The sequence below is a fragment of the Triturus cristatus genome, chromosome 1_1 (genome assembly GCF_964204655.1).
Source record: "Triturus cristatus chromosome 1_1, aTriCri1.1, whole genome shotgun sequence".
In the NCBI taxonomy this organism is placed as follows: Eukaryota; Metazoa; Chordata; class Amphibia; order Caudata; family Salamandridae; genus Triturus; species Triturus cristatus.
In genome coordinates this window covers 1,065,180,095-1,065,205,652 of record NC_140579.1, presented here as the reverse complement: position 1 = coordinate 1,065,205,652, position 25,558 = coordinate 1,065,180,095, and the positions used below count along the sequence as shown (strand labels likewise).

The window sequence follows — 25,558 nt, the reverse complement described above, 5'->3', positions numbered from 1 at the left end:
TTCTCTGCTGTGCAGGTTCCACATGTGAAGGACGTTTGCACTGCTGCCATTTGTGGTCTACCTGTTCTAGATTACGTGTAACTTACCTTGCTGCTGTGAACACAGTACCTATAGCGATTTCCGTGTGAAAGGCATCTGTACTGCTGCTCATACTGTACCATGCCTGAGTATATTAGTGAAGCTTCAGATCAACTTTTTCACTGAACTGTAGTCCATCCTGTTACCTTTGTCAATTCTTGCTTAATTCATGGTGGTTGTTGTTTTGTTTGTTACACAAGAGTCCCCATCTCCTATTATTTGGCTACATTTTTTCTTTCTGCCAGGCTAAGTAGCCAACCCCCGCTACACCAGCCCTTTGGGCCCGCGCACCAGAGATTTCCCTCAGAGCTTAGCTTCCAGCTAGGACCGTCATTCAAACCTCCATGTGACCATCACCCACTAGTTGTTTCCATGATAGCTAAACATATGTCCAGATCTATCAAATGGTGCCAAATGTTTAGCAATTCAAAGGTTATAGAACCCTACCTTTAACATTGCCTCTTCCCCTTTTCTTGAGCCTCTTCCCCTTTTCTTGAGCTGCATGAAACATGAGACCCCCCTGCAGCAGGCTTTCCTTTCTAAGCGCTTGTCACATTTTATGCAGATTTACCAAACAGTGCCACAGTTATTGCCAAGTTCAACAGTTCTTGCGCCCTATAACATTGCAATCCTATGGCCTGCACAAACTTGTAAGAGGCATAGAAAACTGAGCATCTAAATGTTTGCAGAATTTCATATGCATTTTTTAAAAGGCACAAAAGTTATTAACAAATAAATGTTGTTTTAGCTTTTACCTTTTCCCTCACCCATTTACAGATTTGTACAAAACTCAACACGCTACGAGTAAGTTAAGCAAAATAAGTGTCTGCCAAATTTCATGCAGATCCATCAAAGAGGCCAAAGTTATTAACAAATTAAAACTTTTGACCCCCTTTCAACTTCTTACCCCTTGCCTGATCTACATCCTATAATCTGAGACCTGACGTGGCTTGACTTGCCAGCAGCCAATCTAATTTCGTGCGTAATCATTAAATAATGCCAAAGTGAACGGCAAATGGATCTCCCCTGATGGATTTGTATGAATTTCGACTTACTAACAGAAAACCAAACATGCTGATCATCTGCTACATTTTGTGTGAATTCATCAGAGGGTGACAGTCATCAGCAAGTTTTTTAACCCCCACTGTGCCCTCCGGACTGATTGAAAATAGCAAGAATGAGCTAAACATGCTGAATGTTTTTACTTTGTGCATATTCATGTGTCACGTGCTGCTAATGGTGTAGAATAATCAGAAAACACCTTTTTCATTAGTGAAGGTCTCCATAATCGTAACCCTTCAAAGCCCGCTTAACATATTTTTCATATGCATATGTCGCAAATGCTAAATAATGGATTGATATCAGGCTGTAACAAGCATTGGCAAAGACAATTAGTCTAACTTCTATTTGAGTCCTGACAAAAATTATTAAAACATCAAAAACAAAAAACTGTTGCATTCTGTGTTCGATGCATCTATGATATTAAGAATTCAATGTGTGATGATTCTGTGTACTTTTGGGGTGCGAAACAGTCCTCCGTTCATTCAAACGCATGGAATCCGTAGAGGCAGAATGATCCAACAACCAACCCAATGGCATGATATGAGAGAGGAATACTGATCTGGGTGAAGCCAAAGCACACAGTTTGTATATTTTAAAGAATCGGTAGCAATGTGTCTGTTGACAGCTGCGCTGTTAGGGAGAGCTAAAAAGCATGCTTCCTAAGAGAAGTTCTACTTTCATGCAAAGTTTGGTGTAAATCCGCACAGCAGTTATTGCTTTAGTCCTGAGCAAAATTACCTACCAGAGCTTGAATAGAAAACTATTCTTTAGGTGTCGCCTATGCAGCGCGCATGCGCTACTAGGGCAAAAAGACCTTTTGGAATGGCTGCGGCTTTTCAGCCAAAAACTTGCACGCGTTCCATTGCCTTCTATGGCAACGTGTGCACGTGTGGCGATTGCCTTGCGGGAGCGAGCTTGATACCATATGTTTGTAATTAACTTACAAACACATGGTGCCCGTGGCTCGCTCCCGCAAGGGAAACGCTTTGTGTGCTCTCGCACTCCCCCCACCTCTCCCACTTTCAGCACGAGGCGCGCGCTGGTTGTTCATGGGGCACTCCAGTGCTTCGGAATCGCTCTTTTCACTTCCTATAAAGGCCTTCAATTCTGTGGAGGCGCTGTAGTTAGTTTTGCTAAACATCTGCTTCCTAACCATTTGTAAACATTTTTACCGGTTATTCTGTTCTGTTTGCACTGAATTTTACGTGGGGGTGACTTTGGGTGACTTTATTTGAACTTGTATTTGCACTAACTTGCACAACTTGGGGGTTGTTGCATTAACTTGGGAGTTGTTGCGATTTCACTATATGCCTGATACAATTTTAGATTAATGTTTTGGCAGTCCTTAGTGTCAGACTGCTTTAATCTTATCCAGCTGCACGTTGCTCCCGCTCTCACTACCGGTTTTTAATTAACATTTCCACTCTGAGCCCCATTTTTTTTCCTTGGTGTGCTCCAGTTTTTAAAGAATCGCTCTCTTTATTTCCTATAAATACCTTAAATGGAGAGGATGCTCAGTGGTTAATTTGGTAAAAATCTCCTTTTTATTCATTTAAAAAAACATTTACCTATTATTCTGCTCTGATTGCACTGAATTTTACGTGGGGGGCTGAATTTGGGGGACTTATATTTGCACTAATTTGGGGGTTGTTGCATTAACTTGGAGTTTGTTGTGCTTTGACTATACGCCTGATACATTAACATTTTGGCAGTCCTTAGTGTCAGTATACTTTAATCCTTTCTAGTGCAGCGCTGCTGTCGCTCTCACTTCTACATTCCAATTAGTGATCTTACTGTGAGCCCCATTTGTTTTCCAAGGTGCGCTCCAGTTTTCAGATTCACTTTCCTCACTTCCTATAAATGCCTTCAATGCCGAGGACAAGCAGAGGTTAGTTCTGCTAAAAATCTGCTCTTTAATCGTTTTTAAATGTTTTTACCTGTTATTCTGTTCTCATTGCACTGAATTTTATGAGGGGGGGCTAATTTTGGGGGGACTTAATAAGAACTTGTATTTGCACTAACTTGCACTACCTCGGGGGTTGCTGCATTAACTTGGGGGTTGTTGCGCTTTGACTATACAACTGTTACAATTTTAGATTAACATTTTGGCAGTCCTTAGTGTCAGACTGAGTTAATTCATTCCAGTGCAGCATTGCTCCCGCTCTCATTTCTGCATTCCAATTAGTCATCCCACTGTGATCCGCCGTTTTAAGTCTCCCCTGAGCAAGCGCGCATGCGCTGCTCTGCGAGGCTTCTAGTAAAGGACTTTCAACTCAGACCACACGCATGTGCGCTTTTTTTCCCATCACACGCTATTGGCCTTTGCGTGCGTCTTTCTAAGAAAGACAGCACGCAATTGGCCAAAGGTGGGTGCATGTCCCGCCTTCTCTCTCCCCTGGCCTAGGGAGCGAGCAGCAGAGCCAGCTGCATTCATGATATTCCTTTGCGGCCGCGCCTGTTTAATTAGCAGCCTGTTTTGTGTTTATTTTACATTCTTTGATTTACCGTGCAGCGACCACTGGAGGGCAGCAGAGCAACATGCTGACTTCTAGCTGCCAGTCTTCCACTGATGCACGGGCTTCCTGCCAGCTGCCAGCTAATCGACAAGCAGAAAATCTGATGTTTTCCAACCATTATGGATGGGGCATTGTATGTTTTGACACTCCATGATGGCTCTAACCTTGCTGATCTTGCCGTCACCGGCATACACGGAGTTATTCACTCGTGACCGCTCACCTGCATAAACTTGCAGGACGTGATGCTTCCGCGTTAATTTGACTGGGGTGCGGAATCGGGCTGCCTCACGTGCGTTTTGGGCGTTCTCGAGGCTAGACGGGTAAGTGATGGGCTCTATGCCACGTTGTATGGTTTTTAGGACTCATAACTATAGCTATCTTTTGTAAGGACTCGTAAACATAACCAGCCCATGTTGCACATATGCGTGGTGTCTGTTGGGGCATATTTTTATTCTTCGTGTGCTTTTGGAACATATTCCACATCTTCGTATATAAATCCAGGTAGCACAAGATGTTTTCCAGGACCTGGTTCCGATTTAATTATGGGTGCAAGATGAAGACTTATAGCACGGGTATTACATGCTTATACCAGTTATTTTGTTGCATTCAAATATACACCCAACATTGGATTTCAGGCTGGCTTTTTGCACTGCAGGAGGAGCTGTAAGATATCCGAGGTATACCAGCAGACTTAACATATATTTATATACTGCATGAGAGGAGACATACTGCAGTATTTCCATAAATAATTTGATTTGAGGATGTAGACACATGGTTCTTCCATCCACTTAATGATGGCAAGTGGATTGAATATAGACAGGTTTACAGGTCTTAAAACCTATATTATGGGGTTGTCACATCTTTGACACAACTTAACTATCATCATTGCTATACTTTTAACGGAACTTCGTTTGCCTACTCTTTGCAGCACTGGAGCTTATCATGGACTCTTGCTCAGAAGACTAACTGGGCGCCAGTTTGATTTCCCACGCCAAGTGATATCTATGGACACAGCTATTTTCTGGTAACATGCTTATGTCCGTTATGCACTCTTTTGACATGACTCTCATACCTTCCACAATGGCACTGCATGTGTGCTTTTTACGTGTAACATACAGATGAATGTACTCACCAGCTGAACTTCCACTTCTGTAGACTAGCTGGTTTTCTTTTCTTCCTGTTTTAGGGGGGGGGGGGGGGAGATATCTTGCTATAAAAAAGTTGTAGGTAGTTTCAATATTTTGTACAACTTACACTGTATTTTGAGAATTAAGGTTCTTGACATGCACTTTACTTTGTTTTTAAACTCTTGAGTGTTGGTTACCTGAGGAGCACCACGTTTAGATACCAATCCCAAGACGACATTCAGACCGTTTTTTTCTAACTTTAGTAAGTACTTTTTATGTTAGCAGACTAGATTATACTGTCCAAGGTCAGTATGACTCTTTTGCATTACAGAGTTAGTTTTGCTTATCCATTACTGCAGGTTGGTGGTAAATGCCCCTCGTTTCAACATTACATCTGTTACTATTACAAGTACACTGCATGTTCCATCCGCCTTTCTATAGTGTAGCACCTGACCCTCGCAGCTTCTTAAAAGTCTCTTGTAGCCTGTAAAAGTCCCGCCTGGCTTGAATGGTGGCTCTGCCCCCCCCCCCCATTCACCAGTGTCACATAAAGTATTAGTAGATGTTGTAGCACCCAGAATAATGTGCTGCATGGCTAAATACTTACAAGGTCCCAAAGGCGAGACCTATTGGCTATGCCAATGCTTTTTTTTAAAGCCCCCTTATCATTTCCTCTCACCAAACCAATCTGAGCTAAACTTGCCATGCCAAATCTTAGCTGATAACAAATGATGGACCGGGGCGTGGCCGACAGCTAAGCATGGCGGCCGCATCGTAACTGAGCTCCAGACCAAGTGCCGCAGATATCCTGCAGGAAACCCGCCAGTGGACGCAGGGCAACCTCCCGTGAGACCGGGAAAGGTCGCGGTAGTAGACGGGGGGGACCCGGTGCGACCAACGCCTCCTGAAAAGCCGGGAACGACGGCGGATGGGTCTCTGAAGGCCGGGCGGAGGTAAAGGCAGCCGCAGCCGGAGAGCTGCATCGTGGTGACGGCCACCACAAGACAAAGCCGCTACGCTACGGGAAACCTGGTGTGCGGTCGTGCAGCCAGAAGTGGCTGAATAAGCGAAGGGAGACCAGGGGGAGCGGCGGCGGCCGCCGCCGAGACAGGCGAATTGCACGGCGCATGCCAGGCGGGGCCAGTAATTAATTGAGACCGAGGCTGGGCGCGGCCTACCGCCTCACAGGCCTGAGGTGAAACGCAGTGGTTCCCTGCTAGGAAGGGAAGAGGTGGGACGCTGTGCCGGCCGGGTGAGTCTGTGAAGCGCAGGCCTGACGGAAGCAGCCTGTGGGATCAGCGGTGTAGCTGAAAAGTGTTGGGTGGTAATTTGAAAATGGCGGCACAGGAGGCGATAGAAGGAAGGGGGAGATCGTGAGAAGCCTGTGGCGGAGTGGTGGGAAGCACACAGAAACGCCTGGAGAGAACTCTGTCCGTTAAATGCAAGCACCGTAACCAAGGCGAAGTGAGTGGACAGCGAGAGGGCGATGTGGCACAGATTGGATGAGGCTGCAAGACGTGAGGCCCACCGCATGCTTTGAGTGTCTACTCCCTTAACGGCGACCGCGGTGTAGGCAGGGTGCAGCTGCTACGCCGGGGCTCTGAGCGGGCCGCTGTGGAGAAGACGGCGTCAACCACCGCCATTGACTGCACTAGGGCACAGCTCGGAGGAGGGGACACCGTACTCATGCGATAGTGGGAAAACAGTGGCAGACTAGTCAGATAGGGTTACCTGTAGACGCGCGCCACAAAACGGGAAGCGATCATCCACGTCACTTACCGCTGTACTGGCCTGCAGGATGGGGCTCAAGGGAGTACGACAGCATGACCAGGGCGGACAAGATTGCTTCCCAGATACGGCGGACCCCACTGTAGGCAAATCTGGACCGGAGTGCGCGGCATTGTCAGCGACGTCCAGCCCAGTGGATAAGCTGGATCTCATTCTGCAAGAAGTGCGTGACTCCAGGAAGGCACTAGAGCTACAAATTGGGACATTGTCAGCTGGCCTTGGGTTGCTCCGAGCGAACCACACTAAGTTGGCGGATAAGGTGAAGACGAACACAGCGACGCTGGAGGATGTCGTTCCACGGCAGGCTCAGAGCGACACCAAGGTTACACGGTTGCATGAACAAGTAACTGCCCTGTTGGATCGTGTGGAGGACGTGGAGGGCAGAGCCCGAAGGAACAACATACGAGTCATTGGCCTGCAGGAAAAAAGTGAAGGGAGCGACACGTCAATATATATGGAACAATGGTTCCGGGACCATGTCGCCAAAGAAGGACTGTCTACGCAATACTGCATAGAGCGTGCGCACAGGATACCCATGGGGTGCCCAAAACCGGGTGCTCCACCTCCACCGTTAATCGTAAAATTGTTGAATTTCCGAGACAGGGACCTCTTGCTGCAGAAAGCCAGCGAATTGACCCCGATAACTTTTGAAAATACGAAGATCTCACTATACCCGGACTACACGATGCTGGTGCAGAGGCAGTGCTCTTCCTTCTTGGCAGTCAAGAAACAGCTGAGAGAACTGGGCCTGAAGTATGCACTGCTTTTCCCAGCGCGGCTAAAGATCATACATGAACAAAAATCCTACTTTTTTGAGAGCCCAAGCGATGTAGAAGACTGCTTGGAAGTGATGGAATTGAAGAGTACTGCACCGACTGGCTCACAGGCATCGGCAAAGAGCGAGAACAGCAGGGTGAGCTCATCTGGGAAAAGACGGCAGAGAACGGACAGAGCACCTGCGAAGCAGTACATCATGAAGCAACAGATGGAGCAGACCAAGGCTGGGGCGCTGGTGGCGGCGGCCGCCCTCACGAACAGTCTGGAGGTGACGACTCGGCCCTCCTCGGAGGAAGAGGCCACGCACGAATCGGACTCTGAGAGCAGTGTCGCGCTGTTCCCCTCTGCGACCCCGCAAGTCCTCAAAGACTTATATGGCTGATTGTATCCGCAAGTATATTTTTTCTTGTTATTTGTAAATGCAGAGCGATCCTCTGTAACGTGCCCGTGAAGCTGGCGGGTCGACTCACACTATCCTACATTTGAACCGCACAGGCTCCGTAGTAAGCTTTATAAAATTACTGCACGAGAGTACGCCACATGTGGAGCGCAGGCAACGTCCCCCAAATGGCAAAGGCGCTATACATGACCAATGAGGTTTCTTTTTTGTTTCAGTTCAGTTGTATGGTCCGTTATAGTTGGATGACCAGACCGAGTATTGGGTTGTTGGGGGGAGGGGACGGTCTCCCGGTACCGGGTACATTGAATGGGCTATTGCATCCGGCAGATGTATTGTTCCTCCAGCAGACACAAACATATAGAAATGACGTCGCAAGGTAAATACACCATAATAACATGGAACATACGGGGCATGGGGACAGTACAGAAAAGACATAGGATACACGCACAGCTTTAACGCCGCAAAGCACAGATAGTGTATCTCCAAGAATCCCACATGACGGACAGTGAAGCGGTAAAGTTGCGCAAAAAATGGAGGGGACAAATCTTCTCTACCTCCTACTCCAGTTACGCCAGGGGTGCCACAATATGGGTGAGGCATGGAGTACCATTCCAGGCAACGGAGCAAAGAGTGGATACGCTCGGGAGGTACATATTTGTGAAAGGCATGTTAGACGGTCAGCTTATTGTGCTCGGCACAGTATATGCTCCGAATACGGAACAAGACAAATATTGGGAAGTGGTGAGTGGAGCGCTGGTGGGTTGGGAACCGCACCCCTGGATACTGGGAGGGGATTGCAATGCGGTGACAGATGTAACACTGGATAGGTCACACCCGCCGCTACATGGGGCGGGCGTGTTTAGGCAAGCCGAAGCACTGAGCAGGTGGGCAAAGGGATGGGAACTGTGCGATGTATGGAGAATGAGACACCCCACGCACAGAGAATACTCCTTTTATTCCGCAGTGCACAACCTGCACACAAGAATTGACAGGATGTACTGCTCCACCAGAATAGCAATGCAGACGCTCAACGCCACATACTTACCAAAAACTTTCTCAGATCATAATCCACTTGAGATAACTATGGCATGGGGGAGGGTACCTACACCCGTCCCCACATGGAGACTATGGCCGCAGATGCTGGAGGACCAAGTGCTCCGCAGCGACCTTTCTGGGACCATAGAACACTACTTTGCAATCAACAGCAACACGGCGTCAAGCAAATTGATAGAATGGGATGCTTTTAAATCAGTGATAAGGGGGAAGGCAATCAGTACGACAGTGAGGGTCCGGCAGGAAATACATAAGAAACTAAAAGAGATAGAGGACGACATGGGTACGCTAGAGCAGGACGCAGTTACGCGTGTCGACTGTAAGGGCCCACTGCAGGAAGCAAGGATTAAGCACGCAGAAACACTAGAGACACTATGGGTCATTGTCTACCAGGCATACACGAGGAGAGCCCATGCAGAAGCGGATAGGTCTGGAGCACTGCTTGCCAAGCTGATACGGGACGCTCCCCCTACAACGGTTATACACGAGATAGAGACACTAGGTGGAGGAAAGGTATATACGCAAGCAGACATTAATACAGCCTTCCGCCATTATTATGCCACATTGTATAGCACCACAGACCAGGACCTAGGGCTCTGACGTACCCAAGGCTCACAGAGGAGGCACAGAAGGGCCTCACCGGGCCCATTATGCAAGCTGAGATTCGGGCAGCTATAAAGACCCTCCTGCGAAATAAAACCCCTGGAATGGACGGGCTCCCAATAGAATTTTACAGCCCATATGCGGATCTCATAGTCCCTCAATTGGAAACGTTGTACAAAACTGTGTGGAAGGAGGGGGCCCTACCGTCCACAACAGCGCAAGCATTGGTTATATCACTTCCGAAGATGGGAAGGGACCCTGCGGATATGGCAAACTACCGGCCGCTGTCCCTACTAAACTCGGAATATAAAATATTAAGCAAGGTACTGGCTACTAGATTGCTGCCCTCCTTGCCTAAGCTCATACACATAGATCAAACAGGGTTTTTACCTTCACGTAGCACGTCCTTGAACATTAGAAAATTGCACCATTTGATGTCGGAAGCCCCAGGCCAATACCCTCAGGCGGGCTGCCTCTCGCTGGACCTAAAACAAGCTTTCGACTCCATAAACTGGGAATACATGTTCCAAGCTCTGGGGAAATTTGGTATACCGGAGGGTTATATTGCGTGACTGCGTTTGCTATATAAAAACCCTGCGGCCAGAGCCCGCATGGGAAATCACATCTCTAGCGAATACACGATACATAAAGGGACTAGGCAGGGCTGCCCTCTGTCACCTCTAATATTTATATTAGTTCTGGAGCCACTGGCCATAACGCTGAGGAAAGAATTCCTGTCACGTGGCATAATACTGGGACACATGCAACACCTTTTTTCAGCATAAGCAGACGACATTCTCTTATACTTGCATGACCTAAGAATGCCTCGAACCGCAGTACACAACACGTTCAGTCGCTTTGCCAAGGTTTCAGGATTAGCCATTAATATAAGAAAGTCTCACGCCTTCTTTTTCGTAGAACACGCAGGGATTGATACTGTGGAGTTTGGAGACATGCGTATAGAAGTAGCCCCGGACACCTTTAAATACCTAGGTATACAAATATACAGGGCACATGCGGATATGATAGACGGTAACCTACACAAAGCAATCCGCGCCCTGCGATCCAGCATAGGGTTCTGGACAGCACTGCCACTGTCAGTGATGGGAAGAGTGGCCCTTACAAAAATGGTGGTACTACCGAGACTTTTATACTATTTTACTAACCTACCATTAATGGTACCACACACCACGTTCACAGTATTGAACACGATGCTCATTGAACTAATTTGGGGCAACGGCAGGCGCCGTATCAGCCTTAAAAAGCTACAAGTGGGTACACGAATGGGGGGACTGGGAATCCCAGACTTGCGAGCATATTACTATGCCTGTCAATTGCAGTGGCTGTCTTACTGGACGGCGGGCCGCAACTTGCAGGAAATAGGGTACACAGAGGCAGACATTGATAATGGTAAATTACATGCATTGCTGCTGCCAGAAGGTGGTCCCCTAAGGAGCCCCCCCCGTTGTTAGACACGGCGCTTCGCTGCTGGAGGGCGGCGCTGCAATATACACAACCATCCAGGGCATACTCAGGGAATATTCCCTTACTGGGGATCCCCCTTGTTGAGTGGTAAGCTTACGAAGCGCAGATTAAAACCGTGGCTGAACGCGGGGATCGCCACGACATCGGATTTGTTCGGAGATGGGACATTATTGGATCATGACACATTTGTTAACGAAACTGGGGCCCCGGAACAGTTGTATATCATACACGCTGCACTGACACAATACGTTAAAAGGCACTGGGCCCCGAACAGGCAGGAACCCCCCACGAATGAACTGGTTAAAACGGTGCATTATATGGGAAGGGGTCGGCATCTTATCAGATGGTTATACACCGGCATCAGCACGCATACCGCGGCCCCTCTGGACACCCTGAAGGCGGCGTGGGAAGGAGACAGGCCCATCCCAGACAAGGAATGGGCAAGGGTATTAGAACACCCGAGGAAGGTATCGCGCAACACAAAATGTAAGTTTATACAGACTATGGTGCTGCACAGGGCATACCTTATCCCGCATAGGTTGGACAGAATGTTCCCCCAGACACAACACCAATGTCCGAGATGTTCATTAGAAGGCGCCGACCTAATACACATGTTGTGGACCTGTCCAAGAATACGTAGGTACTGGGACACTATAAGGCATAGAATAGAGGAAGCGACGGAGCGGGAGGTGAAGAACACGGTGGAGGAGTGCATTCTAGGATTGCATACACAAGTGCATAAACACGAAGTACAATACCGACTTATGGATCTTGCTCTTATATTAGCCATACGTAACATTACAATGAGGTGGAAATCACGGAGACCTCCTGAAGTATTGGCATGGCACTCGGAACTAATACGAAGGGGCACTGCAGAGAGCGCAACACTACACAGGGAAGAGCTTAAAGGGTTGCGGAAAGTACCAATAGCATTAGAATGGGATGCTTTATTGGAAGCTCTGAAGTCCATAGCGGCAGCTGAAACCCAGCCATAGGAATTACAACCTCATACATATAAAAATAACTAAGCCCTAAAGCCAATATATATGCAGGAGGTATCAAGGCACACGCACACGATCAGGCAACAAGCATAGGCTGTAGTTTACATTTACAAGACCAGAAGGAGTGGTACGCGTGAGATCGGGGAGGGAGGGACGAGGGGAGTTTTGGGTAGTTAGTATCAATCTTGTAGTAACATGTTTGTAATAAATGTCCACCTTCTTTTAGTTCACTGTTAGACAATGCACCAGCCGCATTAAGAGGTTGTATATATCTAGACTGTGGAGGAGGGCTGCGAAGGACTAATGTATACTAGACTGGATGTATAAAATGTGACAAGCTATGCACATTGTAATGATGTAACGGTAAATAAGAAATGCAATAAAAAATGTTTAAAAAAAAAAAAATGATGGATAAGCATACATGTGAATTTCTATACCGTGTTTGTTTTAGATGGCTGTATTTGGACTGTTCTTCTTTCATGTTTTATACTATGTGCCCTTTGTAGTCTGGGAAGCAGTGGTGACTGATTGGCTCTGTCATTGTTCCCCTGAAGGTGACCTTGGTCAGTCTTTCTGCTGAGCCACTATCACTTTGTACATAAGGACTCTTGCTTCTCACGCAGATAACACTCTCCCTTGCTTGCTTAGGCTGCTCGTACCTCGTGTGCATTTATCACAACCAGATTTTTTACAAACTCTGTCCCAAAATAACTTGTGTGTCTCTGACTTCTTTGAATAGGAAACGCCATTGCGGCAGAAATTTGTCCTTTTACCGCAGACATACTACTTCTGCGTGTATACATTCGCATTGCATTAACGTAAATTGGAACTTGGATATTAAAATTCACCAGGCATCACAAAGACTCAAGAGAAATAGAATACTTTTAATTGGAGAGTACCGGCAGTTCTCAGAAACAAGCAGATACTCTGGCGCAGAGTACCTGCACTTCCATTTTACCATTTCAAGCACTGATAAAGCAAGTTATTAATTATAAATTAGTTGGGGGTTTGTGGGCTTACTGCACATTTTGCAAACATGCCAACTGGCCATGAGGCGTTTCTCTCTAATGTGCTGTGTTGAAGTGGTGCCATGAGTAAGCTGCTCTCCACTTCAACCACTCCCTCCTCTTTCACTACTGCCAACACCCTGCTCCCCATCTGACACTGTTGAACTCGAATGACGCATTATTCATGCTGTGGGTGTGGGCGCTGCTGTTCCAAGCAAGTTCAAGGAAGCGCTTGCACTTCTGCTCTGGAGGAAACCATTGGAACACCTGGCAGGGTGGCATCAGTGCATCTACAAGCATGCATTGGAGAGAATGCTCCTCGAGGTAGGGTTCGGGCCAGGGAGAGGGTTTTAGTCTGTCGTCATCTTGGTCCCAAGCGCCATCGCAGAGAGCCTGGTCTTGGCACTGTTATTACTTTGAACAGAGCAGACGTCTATGCATCATCTGGTATGGCCTGGTACCGCCTAAGTCCCCCTTTTCTACTATGAACCCCAAGTATCTCTTGGCTGGATGGGGGGGCTCCCTCCCTCCCAAATTGCAATTATTACAAACTACACAGTGTTTGGATTAAGGGGAGTGACCCCCTGGCCGTATTTATTGCAAACAAAACATTAATTATTAATTAACAATTTTTTCTTTACGCAGAAAGTCCAAGTACATTGATAGATACATGATGTCACTTGGATAACCTTAACATGTTCTAATACAAATCAGTTCCTAACGTACTAACAATGTATATACTTTACTTTCTGCGTGTCCCCTCTAGAGTCTACGGCAAGGTCAATGACGGGCAGCCCCAGAGCTTGTTAAACGGTACTACTCCACTGGAGGAGCCTTAAACTCCATAACGAGGGCGGCAGTTCTACATACTTGCGCCCTAATGCGCATGCGCGTGTGAGGGTGGCCACAGGCCTACTGGAAAGAGTGACTCTCCTGGCCCCCGCACCGCAACAGTCTACAGTCCGGCTGTCATTGCCCCTGGAGTTACCCGATGCTGGCCCCTAAGGGCCGAATACTGGGCTTACCAATCATGACCTTACCGCCGCAGGCCTGCATAGTTGCCCGACTATCTGGCCTCCCCCTGAGCTCACTCGGAGGTCATGCCCTGAGACCCGTGGACTCCAGCCATGCAAAGATGTCTTCCAAAAATGCCCCGTTCCCTTTTTGTGATAGATGAACCCCGTCTTGCAGAAAAAACTGATCGCCCCGAATACACCCATGTCCTTTGGATTTTAATTTTGGTGTCTTGAACAGTTTATCAAACTTATTGTTGACCCGCTTCACCGCGCGAATCAACGCCCGCACTGATTCACCCCCCCTCCATTGGAACCTTGGGATCATGTGGGACCAGACGATGACAGCCTCGGGGCACTTCCTTGCTAACCACCCCACCTCGCTAAGCAGTTCCTTGACTAACAGTCTGCGACCTAGGCGAGCCAAGTCATTACCCCCATGTGGGAGGAGTATCCACGTCATGCGTGATGACAAAGGAGGTGCAGTTGTTGTGTTGTGGGACGCAGCGCTTAGCAGTGTGATGGATAAAGAAGTGTGAGAAATAGGTGCACAGTTTATGGTTTTCAGTAATCTGGCAGCTTTGAACAGCTCTGCAGGTCTCATCATGGTCTTGTTTATCATTTTACTCCACTTCGCTGGTTAGATCACAGAGATGTCTATTTTTAGATTTTCAGTTTAAAATTAATGGTCTATAGCAGACAAAGGTAGGAGGGAGAGATAGTGTGAAGATCTGCTGGGTTGGACTTTGTGGACTTTATTACTATAATCCCATATATGACTGCTATTTTGAGATGTTAAGAGTGATCATAGTAGTGTGCAGCTGGTTGGGACCTGCAGTGGTGGACTCATTTAGAGACCTTCATTGGCCAGTGGTATGTAGCAGATCATTTTAGTTATTCCATGCCTGTTCAGTTGGTAATGGGTGGTTTATGGCAGTGAACTGGGTACAGTACAGGGTGATGGACATGGCCTTTAGTGTTTTTTTGCCTTATGTGAGTATGATAGGCTCAAGAAGTACATGGGAATTTGTATGCAGTATGTTTGAACTACAGTTGGCTGCTCGTGATTTTGAGTGTTATTGTATTAGTATTAGTGTGGGCAAAGAGGGTTATAAGTAAGTTGCCATTACTACCTAATGCTCAGGCTAGGTATAGGTTAGCCCCTCAAAATGTCCCTGGGCAGGCATGTAAGGTCCATTGAGCTAAAAGAGCTTCAGGACCCCACCCTTCATGGGTCACAGTCACAGCTGCATCTTTGAGGGTACTTCTTTCAGTGAAAGACCGAAATTCACTGAAAAAGTATCCTGGCTGACCTATACTAATGTTTTTTTTGGGGGGGGGGGGGGTGCTATAAAAAGCTCTTCAGGGCTGTCCATCATGTGAATTTTAAGACAGGAACATGGATACAGTCATTTTATTGTTTTTTATTATTTATTTATAATCTTTATTTTATGAATAGAAGAGAGAGAAAGTTTCACTTCATATTGTTATAAAAAGGAGAAATAGATGATTATACAAAGCTCAAAACAAGTTGAAAAAACACATAATGTTTGTCCATGCTGATACATAAATATTCTTCATTGAAATGCATTGCAAATTTCAATCTATCATACTGAGACAAAACTACAAACAGAACATATGAAAAGAGGCCAATGGCAGTGAGAACTTCAAATTCATATGGTGCACCCTCTATAAGATCAACCACATAGCAGTCATTCTGACCTCACATGCCACAACATACTTACACATTTGTATCTCACACTTGGAACTACCCAACCTCTCATAACATACACCAATGAAAATATCGGAATAGAACAATTCAAAGATGATTCGCACAGGTATTGTCTTTTGGGAGTTCCGAACATTCAGGTCAACACGCGTTTCGGTGGGAATAGCAATTATCTTCCACCTTCATCAGGACCACCCATTTGACTAATTTTAGATGAGTGGGTGGGGGTATCTGTAGGTAAATAAACATAAGAATTTCTCATATGGACTGCCCAAATTATGTACTCAAAATTAATTTCTTTACTTCATATAGGTGTAAAGGGTTTATACGACATAGAAGAGACCAACAATTTAAAAGGTGAAAGGTATAAAAAAAAAAGACCTTATTAACTTGTCCCCTATGCATGAGAGAAAAGCCAAAAAGAGGTGGTGCATCCCCATAGATAAGCCACCAGAAAGTGTGAATTCTGTGCATAAGGTCATAACTTAGCCTTGCAGTAAGTAAGCTACCTTAAATCCCTTATGTGCAAGTGATCATATTTACATGGGAAACAACTGTGAAACTTAGACTATCCTAAAAGATGATATTAGAAGGCACAAACCCGCCCAGATTGGTCACCTGTATGCTTGGTACAATGGCCACAGCTGACCCTTTGTTTATAGCTGTAAGTTTACGGCAGGTTCACTCTCAGAGAACCAAATCCAATATATGCAGCCAGGGATGCAGGTTCACTTCATGACAGAGTTTTCACTATTGGTCCAAAGGATACCAAAGTTGTCCAAAGGAGCTAGTTGGGGACAAATTAAGATTGACATGAAAAGGGATACAGTAAGATATCCAAAGAAAATCGGATAGTACTTCTAATAGTTTTTTCAGACCAACTCTCGAATCTTACCGATAGAACGATCTGTGTTATCATATCAGGGATATCGTTTGTTCAGGCTGCTATCCTTGGCTACTCAATGTACCGAGCCTAAATAAATAAAAATTCACATATCATTAATCCAGTGTATCAGTACAGTTTGGGTTTTAATGTGTAACAACCCTTTATGTACGAGTCATATAAGGGGCCAGCATACTCATAATCTTATATGTTTGTCCCTTATGGCTCCTGACCATCCTTAAAAACCAGCAGTTCCATGAGTAAGAGGTCAAATTACGACTTGCGAAAAGAGCAAATCCTGATACTTAGTTGGTCTCTAGAAGTAATAGTAAGCGCTACTGAGAAGAGCCAAGATATAACAATAATGCGCTAAAACAAGCTAAAATATGTAGGACATGCCGGTCAGAATACTCTGTAGGCTGGTGTGTTTCTTTGGCAACATTACGAGCAAAAATTGCAAGTATGATATAGTAAACTGTGTAAACTCACTTCCGCTGGGGAATCCCTTCCTCTACTTAGTTACATTGCCCACAAGAGTGCTACCAAGCGAAGTACTCAAATTCCCTAGGGTTTCCCAATGGTTAAGATATAACACTAATGCATTAACATATAATGCCTATTTGTTGTTACTCACCTGTATTCCTCCTGCACCGATACCAGTTATGTTGCGTATCTGGCGTCTTTCATTCTCGCAAGATAAAATAAGTTCTACCTTTGTAGAGCTTCCCACACGACGTAAGAAGACTTAAAGACACATCAGGGGGCTCCAATCACGCAATAGCATCTACTCAAGTGGGGAGAATACCTCTGCAAAACCTAAGAAACGTGGGCACCATCTTTTAGTGTGCCTAAAAGTAATGGTGAAAAGCAGTAAGAAAGTTTGTATGTTCCAGCTTTCACCATATGCGCCCATTCCTATTCCGTAAATAGCAGTGATCCTAAGAACAAAATCCAATGTGCCATACTGTTTTATGAATTTAAAGTGATATCAACCCTGTCCTTATGTCCCTTTGTTGCGAAGGCTGTCTGGCTTAGTGCACTGTCCAGTAGAAAAAAGTGCCTTATTTCTGATACTTACGTTCTGTATCAGTGACTCGTCCAATCTACTTATAGGAACTGCTTATGGGAACCAGCTAGTGCCCATTTTGTATTCGATAGGGGATCAAGATGGAGAAAAGCAGTAGTCGCCTCAATGTGACACAAAAATCTGCACATACTGTCAGATACCTGAATAATCATCCAACCCCATGTTAGTTCCACAATATAGTACCAAGTGATATTCAGAAAAGGGGAGTAATACTCACTTAATAAGAGGCCATGAGGGTCATAATGTAGTGCGACGGCCTACATCTAACATTTCCGGATCACCTTTGGACGGACCCAGGCGCTGAATGCAAGATATTTTGAAAATGTGAACATCATTGGTGCTGCAACGAGTTATTACTTGATACTACGTGCCATTATATTCAGTAGAGGGGCCTTAGTATTCCGGAACCATGACAATGGTAAGATGTTACAAAGTTATGAAGGCCATTATGCTTACAGAGAGGGGGAACCTCAAAATTCCAAACATCCATACGGCGAGGAAATGGTGCCAGAGAGTTAGCTAAGTGCAGAGCATGTCGGTCGATTTACCTAAGTCGTAAATGCGGATAAAAGGAGATAAAGTGGAGGGAGAGAAAAAACTAAGTCACACAATACCTATCCGCTATATATGGTGGCAAACTTTAAAGACAACATAGCTACCCAATTCACCTAGTATGTGGATACTGCATACTCCAGGATCTATATACAAAATCTATCTGATGGCACAACTAATGCTTAGGTGATGTTCCACACTATTTCTTCATTCAGACCTTCCTTTACTGTATTCAACAAAAAGATCCAAAATGTTTCTCTTTCTTTGCGGACTTCCAAGATAGATCGCCCTGATTTAGGTCTTACTTTCTCTAGGATGAGCCATTTTAGTGAAAGCCCCGCCATGCAGAGCTCTGCTCAGGACTCTGCTCGGAAAGCGGCGGCATTGAATACATTTAATTTCTTAAAAAAGACAGGTTCAGATACGAAAAGTGTTCTCAGGATGTGTTGGAGGTTACTGGTGATTCACAGTATCCCAAGGTGTGTACTGCAGACCTCATGGTGGGGGCTCTCGCTGTGTAGGGCAAAGTGTTTGAGACTTCACTATTGTTGTAAAGGAGAGCTAATGACTGCCTATTAGCACTGAGATGAGAGAGACCATGTGCACTTAAAAGGTGATCTCTGTCCCCTCCCCAACTTGACTGATACCCTTTGAATGTTTCTAAGAAAACATGGCAGAAAATGACAAATTGCATTGGGTGCAATTGCATTACCTGTGAGGAGCAGTAGGAAGCACTATTTAAATGCAATGAAGGAGATAATTGTTTTCTTTTTAAATGGTTTTGCAGTGGCTCCGTGTCCACCAGGTAGTTCAGACTTTTCTGTCAATAGCACCGCATCTAGCACTCTGTTGGGGCTAGCATAATAAGAACCTGCAAAGTGGTATTGGCAAATAGGGTTATGCGTGGTACTTTGTTTCTGTGGTTGCTGGTGGATGTCACTTATTAAAATGGTCACTGGAATTATGTGACAGGGACTCACCAAATTGTGCTGCAGGGTTTACTAAATTATGAGGCAAGATTAGGGATACTATGCTGTGTAATGTGGCATATTTTATGATAGGATTACTTCATTAGTTCATCATTTTTATGCCTCTGAGCTAAGGTTTCACATTAGTAGTACTAGCTTACCACCCAAATACAGGAATAAGCAACTAATTATGGGCAGTCAACCTTTGCGTAAGGCCTTCCACTGTGCAGCAATATGTGTCACTGCATTTTCAGTAACCTTTAATCTGTCCAAGCGGGAAACACACTTTACTGCTAAAATCTGCAGTGTGTGGCAAATGCAAATCCATAATGATGCAAAAAAAGACTGATGCCACAGAATTGCATTATTCCAGTGGCACTATTTATTAGTGAGGATAACGTTTTTTAAACATTAATCCCGCAGGCAGCAGTCCAGATCCTCTGAGTAAAATACCCCTGGCTTTTTGTTCTATCTCGAAAGCAAGGCCAGCTAAGACCCAAGCTCTGATCTTGCTTGAGAACCTGTCATGCAGTATTGGCTTCTGGTGATGGCTTGCCAATAATGTCATGTCACACAGTTACTCTAACAGTCAAAACACAGGCAGTGGTGCAGAGCAGTCCGTCACTGTGCGCCTCTGCCTCAAATATGCTCTTTGGCTAAGTTTGGCTACAGGAGGACATCCACACTACAGAATGGACACTTATGAGGTGCAATATTCCATTATGCCATTTTGAGGACTGATGGGTGCAAACCTTTCATAGACCCATGTGTGCCTGTCCCCCTGTGTGTTTGGTGGACAGACACATAATAGACTGAAGGGGTGGATCAGCTGGGCACTGAAGCTTTCTGCTGCAGCAGCATGGTATGCCCCAGACTGCTCAGAAATCATGGGGTCTATCTCTTGGGTATCGTTCCCATCTCTGCAAATGACAGGTGGTGCTTGGAAAACTTTGAGATGAAGGGAGAACAAGCGTGCCATGCTCTAGATCTGAGACACATAAATTTCAAAGGTTCACTCGGAATGCATATTGGCTGTGCAGTTGCTGAGCCTTGCTGCTGTTCCTCAAGCTGATCCATTTTTGCAGTCAGCTGGTACCTGCTTCACCTTCTACAACTCTATGCCATTTTCAAACTAGTAAGTTTTGTCCTGTGGGTTAACACACGTATTGCTGTGACACAGTTCAGGTACCTTGCCTTTTTTTAATGTCTGCATGAAGAGTGGATTCTAAAGCTCAAGCTTGGTGCGCTGACAAAACTTGAAATTTAACAAATTTTTTAGTTGTCTTATGCTTTCCTGCCGAAAACCACTTTTTCCTTCCCATGAGCATTTTGACTACTATTACATCATCCATATGCCGTCACCTGGGCTTTGCACTGTTTATCCTGCCCTCTTTCCCCATAGAACCCTCCTCATGCTGCTGCCTCCTATCCTGCGTCGTCATCCTCCCTTTTCATTTTTTCTACATCTGCTGCTTCCCATTCCTTACATTTCACTTTTATCTTCTTTTTTATTTACCATTGTCTCCATCCATTGCCTCTACGTCCCTGCTCTTTCTTAATTTCCTCACTACAAATGAAGGCCAAAAAGAATATCAAGTTGAAGTAAAAGCAATAACTGTCAAGACAGCATTCACAACAAAGTGTAGATGGGGAGGATGATGGGGGAGGAAGAGAGGTGTGCAGTAGAGTGTGGATTAGAAGAGAGGGAAATCTAGATGGGAGGTTCAACTGCAGTGCAAATCATCACGTGTCTAGTGTGTTGCTGCACAATGTATCAATGTGAGGGTTAGGACTGCTTGGGATTGAGAAGCACATTTCAGTGCCTGTCTTATTATGGAGAGGAACCTAAAACTAAAGTTGATTACTCGTCTCAAGTTAGGGATGCACATCTAGTAAACGAGTTCCTGTGCTGATAAAAATGAGTTGCTGCATATTTGGGAAGAGTACGACTCTGTCGCAAACAGGTTCCATCCTCTTGTAGATCTGAGCTGCAACACAAATACAGGTGAATCCATGCATACATAGTGCCAATGCATATACAGATAGAGTAGAAACCAAACCACAGATGGAGCAGAGGTCATGTAAAATATATTGTTGAACTCATTTACAGACAGATGATTTATTCCACAAAAGTAGAGCTGATTCCTTGGTATACATAGAGAGCCAGTTCACAGGCCAAGTTGAGCTATTTCAGTAATCATTCCAACAAAAATAAAAGCTGATCTCTTTGGGGATTGAGATATTTGGCACCAGCTCCTATTCAGTGTAAGTACCACAGACCTCTCTCCCAGGTTAGCCTCCAACATGGCCTGTCAGGAAGTGAGGAGAAGATGGGAAGGATGATGAGAGAAGGGATTGACAGTAGAAATTGTGGAACGACATAGAGAGAGGAGATACAGAATAGTGAAAAAGAAAAAAAGCTAAAGTCTGAGAGAATATGGAGGAAACAAGGGGAAAGAAATGAGAGGAGAATGTGACAGACCGCAAAGAAGAAAGGGGCGTGAAATGAGAGATGGCAGAGTGAGTGAGTGATTTGTGAACAAGCAGCACAACAATGATGCTAAGGCAAAGTATATAGCACATTTCACTAATTCCTTTTGCTCCCTTCTTCACCAGAAGTCTTGTAGGTAGGTGATGCCAGCCCTGGCAGTGGATGCCGCAGGTACCAATCTCCAGCATAACATTTTGAGCACCAGCACCTTGGCAGCTGGAGACTTGGGTTTGAATCCAGCTTGGCACATAGATGAACATTGTGTAGTTCTGGGAAAATCACTTAATCTCATTGTACCTAAACTTTAAATGAGTGAGATGCTAGTGTAAATGTGTGTAATTCAAAGATTTAAGGCCCCACTTGAGATCACCTCCTATAATGCACAGTGCTCTGTTGCTAACCAGCTAGGTCCGTGCAATACAAATACCAACACATACCTGTTTTTACATTGTGAATAGGTATTCTGCCTTGTGAATGCCGCTACCGTTTGCGCTCTTGGTGACCCATCCTCATTTTGTGACAGCCAAATATAAGACCCTCATAATTTTAGTAATCCGAGTACAAGCTCCACATCATTAATGGAATTCATATAAGTCTACTTCTCTGTGGGCACACATTCATTTACTCATTGGAAGATCCTCCCACAAACATGCTTGTTCCTTGGAATCATTTATTTATTATGTGGCTTATGTTGCTTTTACTAAGAAAAGACACCTTCCAACAGGGCTTCAGTGCGTTTTGTGTGTGTTAGACATGAAGACCAGACACAGGACTCACTTGGCACCATTTTGAGGACATCTGATGCTTGCAGGTATGGTGGACACTCTTGAAGCTCCAGAGGTGCTAAATGCCTAAGAGGAAAGTACTGACAAAGCCAATAGATCTGACTAGAAAATAAAGACATGAATAAATGCTTTTTGTCTGCGTTAGCAAATTAAAGGCACACCTGCTGGGTTTGCTAATGTGTGTTCTCATATTGGCTCAGAGAATGACTCCACCCTCATTGCTTGAAGTGGAAGCCCCACCACTGAGGCTTGAACAACTGCCTAACCCCTCCCCCCCCCCCCCCCCCGAAATTCAAGTATAGTTGCATCCCTGTACCTGGACATAGAAAGTTGTGTGCTGATTGACAGTTCCACATCTGTGAACTATAGATATTACTTGGAGCAGCTATTATTATTTTGGATTCCATTGCAAGGTTGTGGAATAATGGAACCTCATCTTGGAAATAGTTATGTTTTCACCTCTCTTCTAAAGTATATTATCATGAATGTTTTGAATACTGGCTGGTACTAAATTTCAGAGTGAGGTGGTAGATACTTAGAAAGAGGTGCCTCTGATGGATTTCATATAGCAAGGAGGTATGATGAGCTGTGGTGCAAGCCTGGGGCACAGTGTCCTTTTATGTCGCAGCGTACTAGACAGTTTAGCTGTCTGGTTTGCTGAAAACATCATAGGGACATTCAAAAAGCTGAATTAGGAATGCATTACGCTCATTGCTTACCATCAGCTTTGTGGTTTGCAACTCACATTTTCTGACTTTTCTGTTTGTTGGCTTTATTTGCTTTAGGCTCCCAGCTTGAGTTTGTCCCTCCCATTGCCCAAACCTTGTTTACTGTATTCTTACACAAACTCGCTTTCTGTAAACATGCTTTTAAATCCCATTTTTATCTTTTCACATGCTGTGCATTCAAAGACAAAGGTCAAATGTCAAGCTCTCTCTTTTGAGGTAGCTTTGTGTTTACATTTTTCTTTCTCTGTGACAATCCTGCTCAGTATCCATGTAAGAGGAAAGGGTATAAGATGTTTCTTTTTTTCTAACACACAAACATTTTTTACTGTGCTAATGTTTCAGAATATATCAAAACTAGCACAAATGAAACACTTTTTTTATAATTCTGAAGTGTGGTGGAAACAAGTATTTGAATATGATCAAAACACATTAATACTCTAGCTGATGACATCTGCGCACATTATCGTATGTGTGCAATAGAACCGTATTTCGTGCAAATGTAATGGTCATTTCAATTGAAAATGTGTTGTCTGTAATGGCAGTGTGCTCCCACACCATGCATATTCTACACTATGCCCTTCCACTCTATGTCACACTACTCCATTCTACCACACTTCAATCTAAGACACTCAATGCCAATGCAATCTACACCACTCACTCCACGACACAACATGCCACTTCACTCTATGCCCCTCCACTCGATTTACCCCACCCCTATCTATCCCACTCACCTCCAATCTATCCTTTTCAGTTTACCCCCACTCCACTGCAATCTATCCAACTCCAATCTATCCCACTCCAACCTAAACCACTCCACCTCGGTCCACCCCACTCCAATCTACTCCACTCCATTCTACCCCATCTACTCTACTCCACATCATTCTACCCCACTCTACCCAAATCTACTCAACTCCACCCCTCCCCACTGCAATCTACCCTACCTCACTCTGCCCCCTCCAATCCAACCTGCTCCATTCTATCCCACTCCAAACTACCTCTCTCCCACCATCCCGCTTCAATATACCCCACTCCAATCTCCACCACTCCATTCCAATCTACCATACTCTAATCTACCCAATCTACCCCACTCCACCCTTATCTACCCCACTCCACCCTTATCTACCCCACTCCATTCCACTCCAGTCTACTCCATTCTACCCCACTCAATTCCAATCTACCCCATTCCAATCTACTCCACTCTACCCCGGTCCAATTTACCCTACTCCATTCCAGTTTACCCCACTCCACTGCAATCTATCCAACTCCTCTCCTCTCAAATCTACTGCACTCCACTCTACCCCATTTCACCACATTCTACCTTTCTCTGATCTACCACAATCTATCATACCCCAATGTACCCCACTCCACTCAACCCCACTCCAATCTACCACACTCCATTCTAACCCACTCCACCCCAATCCAATCTACCCCTCCCCAATCTACCCCACCCCAATCTACCCCTATCTTCTCCACTCCCACTGTGATTTTTTAGGTGAATTTATGAATTTATGGAACCTATGATGAGGTGTTATTGTATTGTATTGTAATTGTATTTATATAGCACTCACTACCCCTGACGAGGCGTATAAGCGATGTTTGGCACGCAGCATGCTACTCTGCAACCCACAAAGGATTAGTGGTGGATATGTATAGTGAAGATGGAGTTAATTTGAGCAGTGGACATGTGAGTCTGTTAATTTGGATTGAAAAGGATAATGGAGGCGAAATAAGCGGGAAGAGCCTAGAACTAGAAAGTGTTTATTGGGAGAACATAGTAGAAAAATGAGTTTTGGGATGAGTCAAAGGAGGGATATGTGATGGAAGAATTTAGATGGGTTGCTTGGGAGATAACAGTATTAAAAATAGATTTGGAGTGATCCAAGGAGGGATAAAGGAGGGAAGGCGGTGATTTTCAGCGCCAGGTGTTTGTACTCACTGTGCAATCATCGCGAACGGCACCATGCACAGTACAGGCCGGCGCTGCTTCCTTTCTGCCACTAGAGTAGAACGGACGGTTTCTCAATGCGAGCGGTCGCAGGCATTCAATACCACTCGCAATGGGAAATCTTACTGCCAGAGTTGAGAAATCTGGTTGGGAGGTTGATCTTCCACGTTCGCCAACTTGATGTTGACGATGGCGAACAAGGAAATATCTTGCCAGGAGGTGGATTTTCCTCGCTCGCGATCTTGATGTTGATGAGCTCGAGCGAGGAAAAAATCTCTGCTCCCAGATTTTGGAACTCCGCGAGCTCCGTGTAACGTGGAGTGCATTAAACTCTGTAAGCGGAGCGGAATGCACTGCACAGGCTTAAGCACAACATATGGCCAACCCCTGGTACTGCAACACCAACCCATAGAAAATAATGGAGCCTGGGACTTTAAGAGAAACCCCATAGGAAACAATGTTAATTGAAATTACATTATT

At 45.1% G+C, this 25,558-nt stretch overlaps 1 protein-coding gene across 2 annotated transcripts in view; it reads left to right on the top strand.

Annotated features, from left to right (window-relative positions):
• The first annotated feature begins 3,684 nt into the window (after positions 1–3,684).
• Positions 3,685–25,558, top strand: part of LOC146871529 (innate immunity activator protein-like) — a 375,144-nt gene continuing 353,270 nt past the window's right edge. Inside the window, exons 1-2 of one of the 2 annotated variants that reach the window (XM_085651157.1) lie at positions 3,685–3,976; positions 4,585–4,680. The gene's annotated coding sequence lies outside the window, so the exon portion shown is untranslated. The remainder of the gene's footprint in view (positions 3,977–4,584; positions 4,681–25,558) is intronic. The other variant, XM_085651149.1, reaches the window with a different exon arrangement.